Consider the following 19,207-nt stretch of genomic DNA (forward strand, 5'->3'; position numbering starts at 1 on the left):
AATTCAGGGAACGTCTGTTGAGAGAAACCGAACTAAATTTGGAAAATGCGGTGAAAATATGCCAAGCCAGCCAGCTAGCTCGAAAGCACGTGAAGACTTTCAGTGAAATCAATAATGATGCGATTGTAATGAGTGATAATGCTGCTGTCGGTGCTGTGTCCTACAAGGGGAAGAAACGTGGGCAGAACAGAAATGGAAAGCAATCGGAGGATGAAATTTTTAATTGTAAACGCTGTGGTTACAAACACCAGTTAAGACAATGCCCAGCATTTGGAAAAATGTGCACAAAGTGTAATGGAAAGAATCACTTTGCCAAACAATGCTTTTCAAAAGTAAAAACGACGAAAGGGCAACAAGTTAATGTGATTGAGGACACTGATTTAAGTGAGACATTTTTTGTAGGAATGGTGTCATGTGACGATATCAAAAAAGATACAGAAAATGTGCAGCCCTCAGAAATGGACAATGCTGAACATAAAGTCAATGCAGTAAAAGTGGACAAATGGATGATCCCACTGCAGATAAATGGAGCATTAGTTACATTGAAACTGGACACTGGGGCAAAAGCAAACTTAATCAGTATGAGTGACATAAAAAATATGAAAGAAAAGCCCAAAATACAGAAAAAGTCAGTACTACTGAAGAGCTATAATGGACAGAAAATAGATAGCTTAGGTGTATGCAGACTTAAAGTGACAGTCAAAGACAAAATGCATCATCTCATGTTTTCTGTTGTGGCTGAAAGACTTGATTCGATACTAGGTGACAAAGCTTGTGAAGACTTAGAACTGGTCAAGAGAGTCTACCGTATAAACTGTGCTATAAGCAGACCAGATGATTCAGGTGATGAAGCAGAGAGCCCATCAAGGATGAAAAGGCCAAAGGGTATCCATGTCTTCAAAAAACCTAGTTTCTCCAAGAAGAAAGAAAAAGACTTTAAGGTCAAAGAGAAGCCAAAGGAAGAAAAGCACAAAGAGGAAAAACACAAGGAGAAAAAGTCCAAAGATATAACTGCAGCAGATGTTGTTAAGCAGTGGAAAGAGAAAAAGAAAAAGAAGAAGCCTGCACCAGAGCAGGAAGCAGTTCCGGTGGATACTCCTTCTTCCCTCAGGCCAATCTTTGGTGTTCCATTAGCCGAGGCTGCTGAGAGGATTATGCTGTATGGTGGGATCCAGCTGCCAGCAGTTTTTCGAGAGTGCATTGACTGCATTGAGAGTTATGGCATGAAGAGTGAAGGAAACACTGAAACCCTCTCCAAGCAAAGATTGCAAGGAGACCTCGATCTATACAAGAGCAGATTGATGACAATGCCGCAACTGCATCTTGTCATTCACCGCCAGAACAATCTCATGAAGACACATCAGACTTACCCGTGTTGAGAAGATCCACACGTGAAGTAAAAGAGCCTGATAGACTTAATCTTTGAGTACAATGTAAAGCTTTGAAAATGTGTTGACTGTTTTGAAAATGTTTATGTTTATAGAGCACTAACAAAAGTGCCACTGATATTATCTTTATTGTTTTCTTGAAAGTTGATTGATATTGATTTTGTTAAACCTCAAAGAAAGGGGGATGTAATGATCAATAACATGTCATTCTATAGTGGACACTAGGTGGAGCCGTAGAGCTGTGTAGAGCTGTATAAAGCTGTATGTATATAAGACTACACTACCCAGCTGTATAGATATTAAGACTACATTACCCATGAGGCACTAGGCTACCCACAAGGCAACAGTCAAGATGGCAGCCTGCACACAGGAGCACACATGCTGCATCTCTACAGATACTGTACCTAGCGAACGTGTACTGAATAAATGACTAGCTAGAAGCTAGCTGTGTTCATAATAAGAATGTCTAGTTATAAATGAACATAAGAAAGGGTGGGTCTTTTGAAGGGCGGGGTCGGACTCAAAGGCCCGAGTGAGCCAGAGAAGGGAGAGATGAAATTCGCTGTAATATCAGTGAAATTAATTTTGGAAATGTTAACTTTTATCAGTAGATTTTTTTCCTGCCCGTCTCTTTGCCAATCACCATAAACCTGTGTCCTCTAGTTATCGACCCTCCTGGTGCACACTTATGGTCGTACGCTCTGTCTCCTCCTGTCACACTCTGGTTATCATTACCCCATCGCTACCCTGCACTATTGCCTTCTCCTTTCTCTTTGACTTTCTAATTCCCTCTTCCCTCCTCCCTGAATATTTAGTTTAAAGCCCTATTTATAAAGCCCAGGACCCCATATGCTTTATTAAATGCTTTGTTAACCTGTCCTGCCACCTTAAGAAGCTCTGTTCTGCTCAACTTACTGGCAGAGTGGCGCTTGAATCCCAGAATCACAAAGAGACCGTCTCCTAGCAACACCAGCACCAGGATGGTCGAGTGGTTAAGGTGTGAGACTTAAGATCCAATCGGTTTATACCCGTTTAGATCAATGTCCTTTCATCCTGCTCAGTAACACTCGTTTGTCATCTGCTGAATCTCCATCAAACAAACAATGAGATGTTTATAGATCTGGAAAGAACATAAGGAGCAGGAGTCGGCCATTTGGCCCTTCGAGCCTGCTCCGCCATTCAAGGCTGTCACACATTTGTCTTCAGCCTCCTTTTGTCTCTCTCTGTCTTCTTCTCTCAGTCTCTCTCTCTCTCTCTCTGTCTCTCTCTGTCCGAGTCTTCCTCTGTCTGTCTCTCTGTCTCAGTATCTATCTCTGTCTTTCTCTGTATTTCTCTGTCTGTCTCCCTGACTCTGTATGTCGTTCTGTCTTTCTCTGTCTGTTTCACTCTGTCTGTCACTGTCTGTTTCTCTCTGTCTGTCTCTGTCTATCTCTGTCTTTCTTTCTCTGTCTCTCTATGACTCTCTCTGTCTTTGTCTCTGTCTCTGACTCTCTCTGTCTCTGACTCTCTCTGTCTCGCTCTGTCTTTCTCATTTATCAAGTTCTGTTCACAGCTCAGTTCTTGCTCTGAAAAGCTGCTTGTGTCAGTTCCTCGTTAGTATAGTGGTGAGTATCCCTGCCTGTCATGTGGGAGACTGGGGTTCAATTTCCCGACGGGGAGGACGATTTTAACTTTGCATATTCTAAACCTTTGGGCAACTCTTTAAAAACTTCCTTGGAGAAGTAAAACAGAAAAAAATCAACTAAAATAATTTTGAAAGATTTACTGGCATATGAAGAACTGTATAACAACTTCCTGCACCAGTTCCTCATTAGTATAGAGTATCTCCCTTTTGTGTGGGGTGCGGAGGAGGGAGAGAGTGACAGAGAGAAAGAGATTAACAGGGTTACGGACAAAAAGCGGGGGGTGGGACTGAGCACGACTGCTCTTTCAAAGAGACAGCGCAGGCACGACGGGCTGAATGGCCTCCTGCTGTGCTGTAAGATTTTTATGAATCCATGAAACTCAGAAAAGCTTATGAGACACCCCGACACATATAGAGAGAGCAGACACTCATGTCCATGGCTGTGTGTGTCTGTGAGTGTGTTTGAGTCTTTGTCTCAAGCACTGCCTAACTATTTCCTTTACCAGGTCCTTGATCGTACAGTGGTGAGGATTCAATTCCCCGACACGTTCTCTCTGTCTCTCTTCCTCTGTCTCTCTCTCATATTTAACTGTAATTCTTCAAAAGTGCTATTTTGGCATCTGCTGAATCTGCATTTTTTTCTCTCTCTGTCACTATTAACTAACAAGGAGAAAGAGAATTCAGTCTCTACCCCTCTCTGTCACACTATCTGTCTCTCGGTCTCCCTCTCATTCTCTCTCTCCTTGTCTCTCTCTCTCTGTCTCTCTGTTACACATTTGTCATAAGCCTCCTGTATGTCTCTCTCTCTGTCTCTCTCTGTATCTATCATTGTCTCTCTCTTTCTCTCTCTGACTTTCTCTCTGTCTTTCTCTCTCTGTCTGTCTCACTATTTGTCTCTGTTTGTCCCCGTCTCTCTCTCTTTCTCTCTCTGCCACTTTCTCACTCAGTCCAGTTCTGTTCACAGCTCGATTCTTGCTCTGACAGATTGTGCACCTGTCAATTCCTCATTAGTATAGTGGTGAGTATCTCCACCTGTCATGCGGGAGACCGGGGTTCAATTTCCCGACAGGATAGAAGCCTTTTTAACATCTCGAATTTTAAACCTTTCTGCAACTTCTTAAAATCCTCCTTGGAAATGAGGACAGAAAAAAATGATTTAAAATAATTTCGAAAGATTTACTGTCATATGAAGAATTGTATAACAACTTCCTGCCCCAGTTCCTCGTTAGTATAGAGCTCTCTCTCTCTCTCTCTGTTTCCCTCTCCCTTTTGTGTGGGGCGCGGAGGAGGGAGAGAGTGACAGAGAGAAAGAGATTAACAGGGCTACGGACTGTCTGTCTCTCTCTTTGTCCTCTCTCTCTGTCTCTGTCTCTCTGTCTGTCTGTCTCTCTCTCTGTCTCTCTCGCTCTTTGTTTCCCTCTCCTTGCTCACCCCTCCCTCTGGGTCTGGTGAATGAGCCCAGGTCTGTTCACAGCACGATTCTTGCTCTGTGCTTCTGCAGAGACTGCAAAGCAGCGTCTTCCGTCAATTCCTCATTAAATGTAGTGAAATATTCCCGCCTGTTACGTGGGGTGGCCGGGGTTCAATTCCCGAACGGGCAGTAAGTATTTCTAAGATGTTAATCTGCAATGATGTATCCTGGTGTAGCTTCAAGTTAAAAAGCTGCAGTAAAAAACCGAAGTGTAAAAATTACGAGAGGAGATTGTATCTTTGAGAAGTTTCTTCAAACTAGACTGTTTCGGGGTGAAGTGCTCTTAGTCTACAGAACGATGGATGATTGCGATTTTATCTGAGCAACATTTAACTCTTTGCAGACCCAGTAGTCGTGGCCAAGTGGTTAAGGCGATGGACTGAAAACCTATTGGGGTTTTCCTGCGCAGGTTCCAATCCTGCCGCCTACAGTTCTAGCATTTTTCATCCCATTTCATTTCAAAATGTAACCAAATCCTGAGTTGGGCGGAATTGACTTCCCACATTTTTCAACACCTCGAGGTTTTTCACTGTTTCATTGTGCAAGTACGCACGAAATATACGGTCAGAAATAGAACCACAATCAGGCAACTCGGGGTATAAATTAACTTGAAATAACAACAGAAAATGCTGGAAAAACTCAGCAGGCCAGGCAACATCCATGGAGAGAGAAACAGAGTTAACGTTTCAGGTCGAAACCCTTCTTCAGAACTGAGAAAAAAGCAGGAAATGGAAAGCAAGTTTAGGGGCTGGGAAAAGGGGGAGGGATGAAAGAACAAAAGGGAAGGTCAGTGATAGGATAGAAAGCAGGAGAGGTTAAGAGACATTGAGAGATATTCAAGGCGAGAGGAGATGGTAATATAACAAGTAAAGAGGCAAAGGATGGCTCGAGAGGAAGTGTGAAATGCGCTGGCAGAGTGAGAGACAGCTGCCGTGTGGGAGAGAGAAAAAGGAAAAGGCACAAACCAAAAGTGTGGATAAAAAATATAAAAATGTAATAGGGGCCGAGGTTATGATCTGAAATTGTTGAACTCGATATTGAGTCCGGAAGGCTGCAAAGTGCCTAATCGGAAGATGAGGTGCTGTTCCTCGAGTTAAGTTGAGCTTCCGTGGAACAATGCAAGAGGCCAAGGACGGTGAGGTCCGAGTGGGAATGGAGCGGTGAATTAAAGTGACAGGCGACCAGAAGCTCGGGGTCACCCTTACGGACTGAACGGAGGTGTACCACAAAGCGGTCACCCAATCTGCGTTTGGTCTCCCCAATGTAGAGGAGACCGCATCGTGAGCAGCGAATACAGTTTACTAGATTGCAAGAAGTACAAGTAAATCGCTGTTTCACCTGGAAGGGGTGTTGGGGCCCTGGACAGTGGGAAGCGGGGGGAGGTATAGGGGCAGGTGTTACATTTCCTGCACTTGCACGGGAAGGTGCCGGTCGAAGGGGAAGGGTGCTGGGGGTGGTGGAGGAGTGGACTAGGGTGTCTCAGTGGGAGCAGTCCCTGCGGAATGCTGAAAGTGGAGGTGGGGTTAAGATGCGTTTGGTGGTGGGATCACGTTGGAGGTGGCAGATATGGTGGAGGATGATCCGTTGAATGTGGAGGCTGGTGAGGTGAAAGGTAAGGACAAGGGGAACCCTATCGTGGTTCTGGGAGGGAGAGGCAGGGGTGAGGGCAGAAGTGCGGGAGATAGAACTGACATGGTCGAGGGCCATGTCAACAACGGTAGAGTGGAATCCTCGGTTGAGGAAAAAGTAAGATGTCGGAAGCACTGGTGTGGAAGGTGGCATCGTCAGAGCAGATGCGGCGGAGATGGAGAAACTGGGAGAATGGAATAGAGTCCTTACAGGAGGCAGGGTGGGAGGAAGTGTAGTCCAGGTAGGTGTGGGAATCGGTGGGCTTGTAGTGAAAATTGGTCAATAACCTATTCCCAGAGATGGAGACGGAGAAGTCGAGGAAGGGAAGGGAAGAGTCAGAGATTGACCAAGTGAAGGTGACGGAAGGGTGGAAATTGGAGGCAAAGTGAATGAAATTGTCTAGTTCAGGGCAAGAGCAGGAAACGGCACCAATACAGTCATCAATGTATCGGAAAAAGAGGTGAGGGAGGGGACCCGAGTAAAACTGGAACAAAGAGGGTGCCACATATCCCACGAAAAGGCAGGGGTTCATTCTTTCCTGATATGTATACCCTCGCAATTCTGGTAACATACTTATAAATCTTCTCGGTACCCTCTGTGTGTCTGTCTGTGTCTGTGTGTCTATGTGGGTGTCTCTCTGTGTGTGTCTGTGTGTCTATGTGGGTGTCTCTCTGTGTCGGTCTGTGTGTCTCTCTCTATGTCTGTGTGTCTGTCTGTGTCTGTCTTTCTGTGTTGGTCTGTGAGGCATAGTGGTTAGCACTGTTGCCTCACAACGCCAGGGACCCGGGTTCAAATCCGGCCTCGGGTGACTGTTTGTGTGGAGTTTGCACATTCTCCCCGTGTTTGCGTGGGTTTTCTCCGGGTGCTCCGGTTTCCTCCCACAGTCCAAAGATGTGCGGGTTAGGTTGGTTGGCCATGATAAAAATTGGCCCTTAGTGTTAGGGGGGATTAAATACATGGGGTTACGGGGATAGAGCTTGGGTGGGATGGCTGTCGGTGTAGGGACCGGGTGCTAGGGTTTGGATGATCAGCCATGATCTCATTGAATGGCGGAGAAGGGCTGAATGGCCTACTCCTGTTCCTATGTTTCTATGTCTCTCTCTGCTCTGTGCAACTCTGGGGCAAGGTGGAGCTTGAAGGCCCGATTCTCACAGAGACAGTCTATAAGTCATTCCAACACCAGGATGGCCAAGTGGTTAAGGCTGTTGGACTTAAGATCCAATGGGTTTATACCCGCATGGGTTCAAACCCCACTCCTGGTAGCTCTTTAATTTAAGATCCATTTTCTTTCATCCTGCTCAGCGACACTCATTTGTCATCAGCTGATTCTCCAACAAACAATGAGATGTTTATAGATATGGAAAGAAAGATCTCATATGTAATTCTTAAAGTGCTATTTTGGCAATTGCTGAATCTGCATTTTTCTCTCAGTCTCTGTAACTCTCAACTAATAAAGAGAAGAGATCGTGAAATATTTTTACATCTTTCAGTCTCCACCTCTCTCTGTCTCACTAGCTGTGTCCCTCTCATTCTCTCACTCTCTTTTTCTCTCTCTCTCTCTCTTGCACATTTGTCATGCGCCTCCTTTCTTGTCTCTCTACCTGTCTGTCCCTCTGTCTGTCTCTCTCTCTCTCTGTCTGGCTCTCTCTGTCTGGCTCTGTCTATTTCTCTCTGTCTGTCTCTCTCTGTCTTTCTCTCTCTGGCAGTTTCTCTGTCTTTCTCTCTCTCTCTCTCTCTCTTTGTCCCTGTCTCTCTCTCTGTCTCTCTCTGTATGGCTCTCTGTCTTCCTCTGTCTGTCTCTCTCTGTCTGCCTCTCTCTGTCTGCCTCTCTCTGTCTGGCTCTCTGTCTATTTCTCTCTGTCTGTCTGTCACTGTCTGTTTCTCTCTGTCTGTCTCTCTCTGTCTATCTCTGTCTTTCTCTCTCTGTCAGTTTCTCTGTCTGTCTGTCTCTCTCTCTCTCTCTTTGTCTTTGTCTCTGCCTTTGTCCCTGTCTCTCTCTCTGTCTTTCTCATTTGTCAAGTTCTGTTCACAGCTCAATTCTTGCTCTGGCAAATTATACATGTCAGTTCCTTGTTAGTATAGTGGTGAATATCCCTGCTTATCACGTGGGAGACCGGGGTTCAATTCCCCAACGGGGAGGGTAATTTTAACATTCCAAATTTTAAACCTTTTGGCAACTCCTTAAAAAGTTCCTTGGAAAAGTAGAACAGAAAAAAATCAACTAAAATAATTTTGAAAGATTTACTGTCATATGAAGAACTGTGTAACCACTCCTGCACCAGTTCCTCGTTAGTATAGAGCTCTCTCTCTCTCTGTTTCCCTCTCCCTTTTGTGTGGGGCGCGGAGGAGGGAGAGAGTGACAGAGAGAAAGAGATTAACAGGGTTACGGACTGTCTGTCTGTCTCTCTCTCCTTGTCCTCTTTAACTTTGTGTCTCTCTCTCTGTCTGTGTGTGTCTCTCTCTCTCTCTGCCTCTCTCTGTTTCTCTCTCTCTCTCGCTCTTTGTTTCCCACTCCTTGATCAATCCTCCCTCTGGGTCTGGTGAATGAGCCCAGGTCTGTTCACAGCGCCATTCTTGCTCTGCGCTTCTGCAGAGACTGCACAGCAGCGTCTTCCGTCAGTTCCTCGTTTCACATAATGAAGTATCCCCGCCTGTTACGTGAGAGTCCGGGGTTCAATTCCTGAACGGAAAATAGGCATTTTTTAAGATATCAATCTACAATGATGTACCCTGCTGTGGCTTCAAGTTAAAAAGCTGCAGTGAAAACTTGAAGAGTGAAAATTAATTAATCCCTTTGTCCTCCTTTGTTGAATCCTAAACTGCTCCCAATCCTCAGGTTTGCTGCTTTTTCTGGCCAATTTATATGTCCTCTCCTTGGATCTTATGCTATCCTTAAATTCCCTTGTTAGCCACGGTTGAGTCACCTTTTCCGTTTTATTTTTATGCCAAACTGGGGTGAACAAATTCTGTAGTTCATCCATGCAATCTTTAAATGTTTGTCATTGCCTATCCACCGTAAATCCTCTGAGTAACATTCCCCAATCAATCCTACCCAACTTGTGTCTCAGACCATCGTAGTTTCCTTTATTTAAATTCAGGACCCTAGTCTCTGAGTCAACTATTTCATTCTCCATCTTAATGAAGAATTCGATCATATTATGATCGCTCCTCTCCAAGGGGCCTCATAGAACAAGATTGCTAATTAATCCTTTCTCGTTACTGTGGTAAACCACTGTTGTTGTTGTTGTTGTTGATACACACTGTTGTACCTATGCATGCCTCAACATGCCTCGGCTGGCTCCACCCACACAGGCCCAGGTATAAAGGTGATTGACCTGCAGCCCCCTGCCTTCTTGGAACCCAGTCAACCACGAGAGGCATGCTCTGTTCTTTGCTAATAAAAGCCTTTAGTTACTCTCTTAACTCTCAGTCTTTTATGAGTAATTGATAGCGCATCAATTTTATTAGCAAATGTCGACATTTTGTTTTTGCTAATAAAATTGCTGAACAACAGGCTGCTGCACCAAACGCTGAACAGCAGGCTGCTGCACCAAACGCTGAGCAACAGGAGCTGCTGCGAGCCCTCAGACCAACATGCCTGGACCTAGACCCCCAAGAGGCGGGTTCGGCTACCAAATTCGCGCATTGGCTGCGTTGCTTCGAGGCCTACCTGCAAACCTCAACTGTGACCCTGGACGAAAACAAGTTGGAAATCCTGGCCTCAAAGGTGAGCCACCAAGTTTATACAATAATCCAGGACGCGACGACCTACGCGGCGGCTATCGGTCTGCTAAAAGGGCAATACGCACGCCCGGTAAATACGGTCTATGCCCGGCACCTCTTAAGATCCCGCAGACAGCAGCCCGGGGAATCGGTGGAGGCCTTCCTACGGGCACTACGGATACTTGGCCGAGACTGCGACTGCAAAGAAGCATCAGCCGCAGCACACACGGAGGGACTGATCTGAGACGCTTTCGTTGCGGGTCTAAGGTCCGACTACTCCCGGCAGAGACTGTTGGAAAAGGGAGAAGTGGACCTGAGAAAGGCAGTGTCCCTCGCGTTCTCGCTCGATGCGGCCCACAGGAATATGGACGCCTTCTCCCCTAACCGCTCCGCAACGTGGACGCCACAACCTTGGGTCATGGGACCGCCACCTTCAACTGCTGCTGCGATGTCCAAGGCACAGAAATGTTATTTTTGTGGCCAGGCAAAACACCCCAGAGCACGCTGCCCGGCGAGAAACGCTACCTGCTCCGGGAAGAAAGGACACTATGTCAGCGCCTGCAAAGGTAAAACCGCTAACGCCAGCAGCGCCGCGTGCGAACCGTGGGGGCAGCCATCTTGTCCGCCATCTTGGGCTCCCCCAGCCGCGTGGGGATCGGGACCATGGGCACCGCCATTTTGTCCGCCATCTCGGATGTCTCCAACTTCAACCACGGGGGGCCTGGACTCAACCACCGCCTCATCTGACGACCACATCGACTCGCTCGACCATACGCTGGCCTCCGTGACGCTGGACCAATCTCTCCCTCATCAACTGTCCAGGTCCATGATGGACATTAAGGCAAACGGCCGCGCCACTACCTGCCTTTTTGACAGCGGGAGCACGGAAAGCTTTATCCACCCTGACACGGTGCGGAGTTACTCTCTCCCGGTCCTGCCGACGCGACATCGGATCTCTTTGGCTTCCAAAGCCCAGTCAGTGGACGTCGGTGGCTACTGTGTAGTGACCCTTTCAGTAAGGGGCACAGAATACAAAAATTTGAAACTCCTGGTCCTGCCCCATCTTTGCGCTGCCGTTCTACTGGGGTTGGATTTTCAGTGCAACCTTAAGAGTGTCACATTAGCGTACGACGGACCCCTCCCCCCACTCACAGTCTGCAGCCAGCAGCTTTTAAATCGCCCGCCGCGCACCATTTGCAGCCTCTCCACCCTTAAAGTCCCCCCCCTCCTTGTTCACTAACCTCAACCGTGACTGTAAGCCCATCGCTACCAAAAGCAGGCGTTACAGTGCTGGGGATAGGAGCTTCATTAAATCCGAGGTAGCAAGACTCCTGAAGGAAGGGATTATTGAAAGTAGCACCAGCCCATGGCGAGCACAAGTGGTGGTAGTGAAGACTGTCGAAAAACAGCGCCTAGTTATTGACTACAGCCAGACGATCAACCGCTACACCCAGCTAGATGCATACCCACTCCCCCGCATATCTGGCATGGTCAATCAGATAGCACAATACCGGGTGTTCTCGACGATTGATCTGAAGTCGGCATACCACCAGCTCCCCATCAGGGCTGAGGACCGCCAGTACACAGCTTTTGAAGCTGACGGTCGTCTCTCCCACTTCCTCAGAGTTCCCTTCGGCGTCACCAACGGGGTTTCAGTCTTCCAACGGGAGATGGACCGGATGGTCGACCAGAACGCGCTCCAGGCCACTTTCCCCTATCTAGACAACATCACCATCTGCGGCCGCGACCAGCAGGACCATGATGTTAATCTAGAGAAATTCCTCCGTACGGCCCAGCGGCTGAACCTAACATACAACAAGGACAAATGTATGTTTCGTACCAGCGCCTCGCCATTCTTGGCTGTGTAGTGGAGAACGGAGTCATCGGCCCCGACCCCGACAGGATGCGCCCCCTTATGGAGCTCCCCCTCCCCCACTGCCAAAAAGCACTGAAGAGATGCCTAGGGTTTTTCTCGTACTATGCTCAGTGGGTGCCGAACTATGCGAACAAAGCCAGACCCCTCATCAAGTCCACCTCCTTCCCCCTGACAGCAGAGGCCTGTGCAGCCTTCACTCTCATAAAAGGAGATATTGCGAAGGCCACAATGCACGCAGTGGATGAGTCCATCCCTTTCCAAGTGGAGAGCGATGCATCCGACTTTGCCCTAGCTGCAACCCTTAACCAGGCGGGGAGACCCGTGGCCTTTTTCTCAAGGACCCTCCAGGGCCCCGAGATACGACACTCCTCTGTCGAAAAGGAGGCCCAGGCTATTGTGGAAGCGGTGCATCACTGGAGGCATTACCTGGCCGGAAAATGATTTACCCTGCTCACTGACCAGCGTTCAGTAGCTTTTATGTTTAATAATAAGCAGAGGGGCAAAATCAAGAACAACAAGATCTTGAGGTGGAGAATCGAACTCTCCACCTACAATTACGATATCTTGTACCGGCCCGGGAAACTCAATGAGCCCCCAGATGCCCTATCACATGGTACGTGCGCCAACGCGCAGGTCGATAGACTGAAGACCCTCCACAATGACCTCTGCCACCCGGGGGTCACCAGGTTTTTTCACTTCATCAAATCCCGTAACCTGCCCTACTCCATCGAGGAGGTCAGGACCATGACAAGGAACTGCCAAATCTGTGCCGAGTGCAAACCGCATTTTTATAGGCCAGACAGAGCAAGCCTGATCAAAGCCACGCGCCCCTTTGAACGGCTGAGCATCGATTTTAAAGGGCCCCTCCCCTCCTCCAACCGCAATGTGTACTTCCTCAACATAATTGATGAGTACTCCCGTTTTCCGTTTGCCATCCCTTGCTCAGACATGACCAGTACCACGGTCATTAAATGTCTGAATGACCTCTTCGCCTTGTTCGGTTTCCCTAACTATATTCATAGCGACAGGGGCTCATCCTTTATGAGCGACGAACTCCGGCAGTACCTGCTCTCGAGAGGTATCGCTACAAGCAGGACCACCAGCTACAACCCCCGGGGGAATGGCCAGGTGGAAAGGGAGAATGCGACGGTCTGGAAGGCAGTCCTTTTAAACTTGAAATCTAAGGGCCTCCCGACCTCTCGCTGGCAGGAAGTCCTCCCTGCGGCGCTCCATTCCATTCGGTCACTGCTCTGTACAGCCACCAATGCTACCCCTCACGAGAGAATGTTCTCCTTCCCCAGGAAGTCCACATCAGGGACCTCGTTACCGACATAGCTGACTTCTCCAGGACCCGTCCTACTGCGGAAGCACGTGAGGTTCCATAAGACGGAGCCCCTGGTCGAGAGGGTGAGCCTCCTCCATGCCAACCCTCAGTATGCTTACGTGGTGTACCCGGACGGGCGGGAGGACACAGTCTCCATACGAGACCTCGCACCTTCGGGTGCTCCCGAAACACCCCCCTCGTCATCCACCACTACCCACGCCTACCCCCAGTACGCTTACGTAGCGTACCCGGACGGGCGGGAGGACACAGCCCCCACACGAGATCTCGCACCTTTGGGTGCCCCTGAAACACTACCATTGCCATCCACCACTACCCACAACCCAACCCCGCTAGATGGCATGCCGCAGCCCCAGGACCCGTCATTGACCACCCAACCACTCAATGAGACGCCAGACTCAACGTTGGATGCTGCACCATCACCGCCGCCACCACGACGATCAGGACGGCATACAAGGCCACCTGATAGACTTACTTACACGAACCTTTAGTACACTTCACCCCGCCGGACTCAATTTTAAACAAGGGGTGAATGTGGTAAACCACTGTTGTTGTTGTTGTTGTTGTTACACACTGTTGTACCTATGCATGCTTCAACATGTCTCGGCTGGCTCCACCCACACAGGCCCAGGTATAAAGGTGATTGACCTGCAGCCCCCTGCCTTCTTGGAACCCAGTCAACCACGAGAGGCATGCTCTGTTCTTTGCTAATAAAAGCCTTTAGTTACTCTCTTAACTCTCAGTCTTTTATGAGTAATTGATAGCGCATCAGTTACATAATACCCAGTCTAAGATGGCCTGATCTCTAGTTGGTTCCTTGACATATTGGTCCAGGAAACCATCCCGTAAACACTCCAGGAATTCCTCCTCCACGGTATTGTTACTAATTTGGTTAGCCCAATCTATATGTAGATTAAAGTCACCCATGATAACTGCTGTGCCCTTATTGCATGCATCTCTAATTTCCCATCTAATTGTCTCTTTGAGATGTTTCTTCAATCTGGACTATTTCGGGAGTAAGTGCTCTTATGCTACAGAACGATGGATGAATTTTCTTGAGCGGAGACTGTTTCGGGACTGATTGCTGTTTTGCTCCAGATCGATGGGATTGTGATTTTATCTGAGCAACATTTAAAATCTTGAAAGCCCAGTAGTCGTGGCTGAATGGTTAAGGCGATGGACTAGATAATCCATTGTGGGTCTCCCCACGCAGGTTTGAATCCTGCCGATTGCAGTTCTAGCATTGTTCATCCCATTTCATTTCAAAATGGAATTAAACACTAGTACAATAGCAAGATGCTGGAAGTCTGAAATAACAGCAGAAAATGCTGGAAAAGCTCAGCAGGCCAGGCATACATCCATGAAAAAAAAAAAAAATAGCCTGCAGTTGGGTGGAATTAAATCCCCACTTTTCAACACCTAGAAGTTTTTCACTTTTTCATTGATCTGCAAGTATGCACGAAATATACGGTCGGAAATAGAACAATAATCAGGCAAATCAGGGTATAAACTAATTTGGCAGGGGTCCATCCTTTCCTGATATGTATACCCTTGCATTTCTGGTATCATCCTTGTAAATCTTCCCTGTACCCTCTCTGTGTCTGTGTGTTTATGCGTGTGTCTCTCTGTGTCGGTCTGTGTGTCTCTCTGTGTGTCTATGTGTGTGTCGGTCTGTGTGTCTCTCTGTGTGTCTATGTGTGTGTCGGTCTGTGTGTCTCTCTCTGCTCTGCTCTGCTCAACTCTGTGGCAAGGTGGAGCTTGAAGGCCCGATTCTCTCAGAGACAGTCCACAAACAATCCCAGCACCAGGATGGCCGAGTGGTTAAGGCGTTGGACTTAAGATCCAATGGGTTTATACCCACGTGGGTTCGAACCCCACTCCTGGTAATTTTTAAATTTAAGATCCATTTCCTTTCATCCTGCTCAATGACACCCGTTTCTCATCATCTGATTCTCCAACAAACAATGAGATGTTTATAGATATGGAAAGAAAGATCTCATATCTAATTCTTAAAGTCCTATTTTGGCATCTGCTGAATCTGCATTTTTCTCTCACTCTCTGTCACTCTCAACTAACAAAGAGAAGGGATCGTGAAATGTTTTTACATCTTTCAGTCTCCACCACTCTCTGTCTCACTAGCTGTGTCCCTCTTATTCTCTCACTCTCTCTTTTTCTCCCTCTCTGTCTCTCTCTGTCTGTTTCTCTGTCTGTTTCTCTCTGTCTATCTTGCTCTTTGTCTGTCTCTGTTTTTGTCCCTGTCTCTCTCTCTGTCTCTTGCTGTCTTTCTCATTTGTCAAGTTCTGTTCACAGCTCGATTCTTGCAGTGACGAATGTGTCAATTCCTTGTTAGTGTAGCGATGAGTATTCCTGCCTGTTATGTGGGAGATTGGGGTTCAATTCCTCGATGGGCAGGCTGATTGTAACATTCCAAATTTTAAACCTTTGGGCAACTCCTTAGAAACCTCCTTGGAAAAGTAGAACAGAAAAAAACCCAACTAAAATAATTTAAAAGATTTACTGACATATGAAGAACTGTATAACAACTTCCTGCACCAGTTCCTGGTTAGTATAGAGCTCTCTCTCTCTCTGTTTCCCTCTCCCTTTTGTGTGGGGCGCGGAGGAGGGAGAGAGTGACAGAGAGAAAGAGATTAACAGGGTTACGGACAAAAAGCGGGGGGTGGGACTGAGCACGACTGCCCTTTCACAGAGACATCACAGGCACGACGGGCCAAATGGCCTCCTTCTGTGCTGTAAGTTTTTTATGAATCCATGAAACTCAGAAAAGCTTATTAAATATGGGACATACCGACACATATAGAGAGCAGACACACATGTCAGTGTGTGAGTGTGTGTTTGAGTCTTTGTCTCAAGCACTGTATAACTACTTCCTCTACCAGGTCCTTGATAGTATAGTGGTGAGGATTCAATTCCCCGACAGGTTCTCTCTTGTGTCCCTCTCTCAGTCTCCCTCTTTGTGTCTCCCTTTCTCTCTCTCAGTCTCTCTCATTGTGTCTCCCTTTCTCTCTCTCTCTCTGTCTCTCTCTCACTCTTTGTTTCCCTCTCCTTGCTCACTCCTCCCTCTGGGTCTGGTGAATGAGCCCAGGTCTGTCCACAGCGCCATTCTTGCTCTGCGCTTCTGCAGTGAACGCCCAGCAGTGACTTTGGTCAGTTTAGTGGAGTATCCTCGCCTGTTGCACAGGTGAGCAGGGTTCTGCGATGGGGTGAAATGCATCTTTAAGATGTGAAATAGTAATTAAATTGGTTCATGTTAAAAAGCGAGGGAGGAACATGGAAGAGTGAAAAAATGCGAGAGGAGATTGTCTCTTTGGGAATTTTCTTGAGCGGAGACTGTTCAGGGACTGAGTGCTGTTTTGCTCCAGAGCGATGGATGATTGCGATTTTATCGGAGCAACATTTCAAATCTCACAGACCCAGTAGTCGTGGCCGAGTGGTTAAGGCGATGGACTAGAAATCCATTGGGGTCTCCCCGCGCAGGTTCCAACCCTGCCGACTACGGTTCCCAGCGTTTTCATCCCACTTCTTTTCAAAATGTAAGCAAATCCCTGGAGAACTAATCCTGAGTTCAGCGGAATTCAATCCCACAACTTTCAACACCTCGAGATTTTTCTCATTTTCATTGATCTGCAAGTATTCACCAAATTTACTGTCAGAAATGGAACAAAAATCAAGCAATTTATCGACAGTATTTCTCTCTACCTGTCTGTCTCTGTCGATGTCTAAGTCACTCTGTGTTTATGTGTATGCCTGTCTGTGTACATGTGTGGCTTTCTGTTCCTGTCTGTGTGTGTCTGCCTGTCACTCAAGTAACAAGCGGGGATACTTTCCTCAGCCTTCACGTCCTTATCTGAGGAAGGATGTTCTTGCCATGGAAGGAGTTCAGCGAAGATTCACCAGGCTGATACCTGGGATGGCAGGAATGACGTATGAGGAGAGATTGGGTCGATTGGGCTTGTACTCGCTGGAGTTTAGAAGAATGAGAGGGGACCTCATTGAAACTTATAAAATTCTGACATGACTGGACAGACTAGATGCTGGAAGGATGTTCCCGATGATAGGGGAGTCCAGAACCAGGGGTCACAGTCTAAGGATAAGGGGTAAGCCATTTAGGACAGAAATGAGGAGGAATTTCTTCACCCAGAGAGCGGTGAACCTGTGGAATTCTCTACCACAGAAGGCAGTAGAGGCCAATTCATTAAATATATTCAAGAAGGAGTTGGATATATTTCTTAAGGCTAAAGGGATCAAGGGGTATGGGGAGAAAGCAGGGACAGGGTACTGAATTTGGATGATCAGCCATGATCTCATTGAATGGCGGAGCAGACTCGAGGGGCCGAATGGCCTAATCCTGCTCCTATCTTCTATGTTTCTATGTCCGTCCTAAAGTGCGGTTCCCCAGAATTGGACACAATACTCCCGCTGGGGCCGAACTAGTGTTTTATTATCTTTCGCACTTCTGCCTTCACCCCTGCCCCTCCCTCCTGGAACCACGATAGGGTTCCCCTTGTCCTCACCTTTCACCCCATCAGCCTCCACATTCAACGGATCATCCTCTGCCATTTCCGCCACCTCCAGCGTGATCCCACCACCAAACGCATCTTCCCCTCCCCTCCCCTTTCAGCATTCTGTAGGGTCTACTCCCTCCGCGACATCCTAGTCCACTCCTCTACCACCCCCAGCACCCCTTCCCCTTTGCCCGGCACCTTTCTGTACATGCACAGGAGATGCAACACCTGCCCCTATACCTCTGCCCTTCCCACTGTCCAGGGCCCCAAACATCCCTTCCAGGTGAAACAGCGATTTACTTGTGCTTCTTGCAATTTAGTATACTGTATTCGCTGCTCACGATGTGGTCTCCTCTAAATTGGGGAGACCAAACGCAGATTGGGTGACCGCTTTGTGGAACACCTCCGTTCAGTCCGTAAGGCTGACCCCGAGCTTCCGGTCACCTGTCATTTCAATTCACTGCTCCATTCCCACTCGGTCCTCGCCATCCTTGGCCTTTTGTATTGTTCCACGGAAGCTCAACGTAAACTCGAGGAACAGCACCTCATCTTCCGATTAGGCACTTTGCAGCCCTCTGGAAACATAGAAACATAGAAGATAGGAGCAGGAGTAGGGAATTTGGCCTCTCGAGCCTGCTCCGCCATTCAATGAGGTCATGGCTGATCATCCAAATTCAGTACCCTGTCCCTGCTTTCTCCCCATACCCCTTGATCACTTTAGCCTTAAGAAATATATCCAACTCCTTCTTGAATATATTTAATGAATTGGCCTCAACTGCCTTCTGTGGCAGAGAATTCCACAGGTTCACCACTCTCTGGGTGAAGTAATTCCTCCTCATTTCTGTCCTAAATGGCTTACCCATTATCCTTAGACTGTGACCCCTGGTTCTGGACTCCCCGATAATCGGGAACATCCTTCCTGCATCTAGTCTGTCCATCCTGCCAGAATTTTATAAGTTTCAATGAGATCACCTCTCATTCTTGTAAACTCCAGTGAGTACAAGTCCAATCGACACAATCTCTCCTCATACGTCATTCCTGCCATCCCAGGTATCAGCCTGGTGAATCTTCGCTGCACTCCTTCTATGGCAAGAACATCCTTCAACATAGACTCAACATAGAGTTCCACAATTTCAGATCATAACCTCGGCCCCTATCACACACATATATATATGTTTGTTTGGCCCTTTTTTTTCTTCGCTCCCACATGGCAGCTGTCCTTCATTCTGCCAGCACAATTCACACCCCATCTGGAGCCATCCTTTGTTCCGTAACCTGTCCCATTACCACCTCCGCTCGCCTTGAATATCTCTTACAGTCTCTCAATGTCTCTTAATCTCTCCTGCTTTCTATCCTGTCACTGACCTTCCCTTTTGTTCTTTCAGCCCCGCCCCCTTTTCCCAGCCCCTAACTTGCTTCACAATCTGTCCCATTTCCTGCTTTTTTCCAGTTCTGACGAAAGGTCATCGACCTGAAACGTTAACTCTGTCTCTCTCTCCATGGATGCTACCCTGGCCTGCTGAGTTTTATCCAGCGTTTTCTGTTGTTATATCGAATTTTCAGCAACCGCAGTATTTTGTTATCGTATAAGTGTTTCACGATTCAATTCCCTGACTGGTTCTCTCTGTCTC

General features: G+C 47.5%; 3 non-coding genes across 3 annotated transcripts; all 3 read left to right on the plus strand.

The window, feature by feature from the left end:
* Positions 1–7,290: 7,290 nt before the first annotated feature.
* Positions 7,291–7,374, plus strand: trnal-uaa (transfer RNA leucine (anticodon UAA)). Its single transcript has one exon. It is a non-coding gene; the product is annotated as a tRNA-Leu (tRNA).
* Positions 7,375–14,856: 7,482 nt separating this feature from the next.
* trnal-uaa (transfer RNA leucine (anticodon UAA)) lies at positions 14,857–14,939 on the plus strand. The gene has a single exon. It is a non-coding gene; the product is annotated as a tRNA-Leu (tRNA).
* Positions 14,940–16,487: 1,548 nt separating this feature from the next.
* On the plus strand, positions 16,488–16,569 carry trnas-aga (transfer RNA serine (anticodon AGA)). Its single transcript has one exon. It is a non-coding gene; the product is annotated as a tRNA-Ser (tRNA).
* The last annotated feature ends 2,638 nt before the right edge of the window (positions 16,570–19,207 follow it).

Source organism: Somniosus microcephalus, unplaced genomic scaffold (assembly GCF_052327205.1).
Source record: "Somniosus microcephalus isolate GS21.2 unplaced genomic scaffold, FLI_Smic_1.0 scaffold144, whole genome shotgun sequence".
Taxonomy (NCBI): Eukaryota; Metazoa; Chordata; class Chondrichthyes; order Squaliformes; family Somniosidae; genus Somniosus; species Somniosus microcephalus.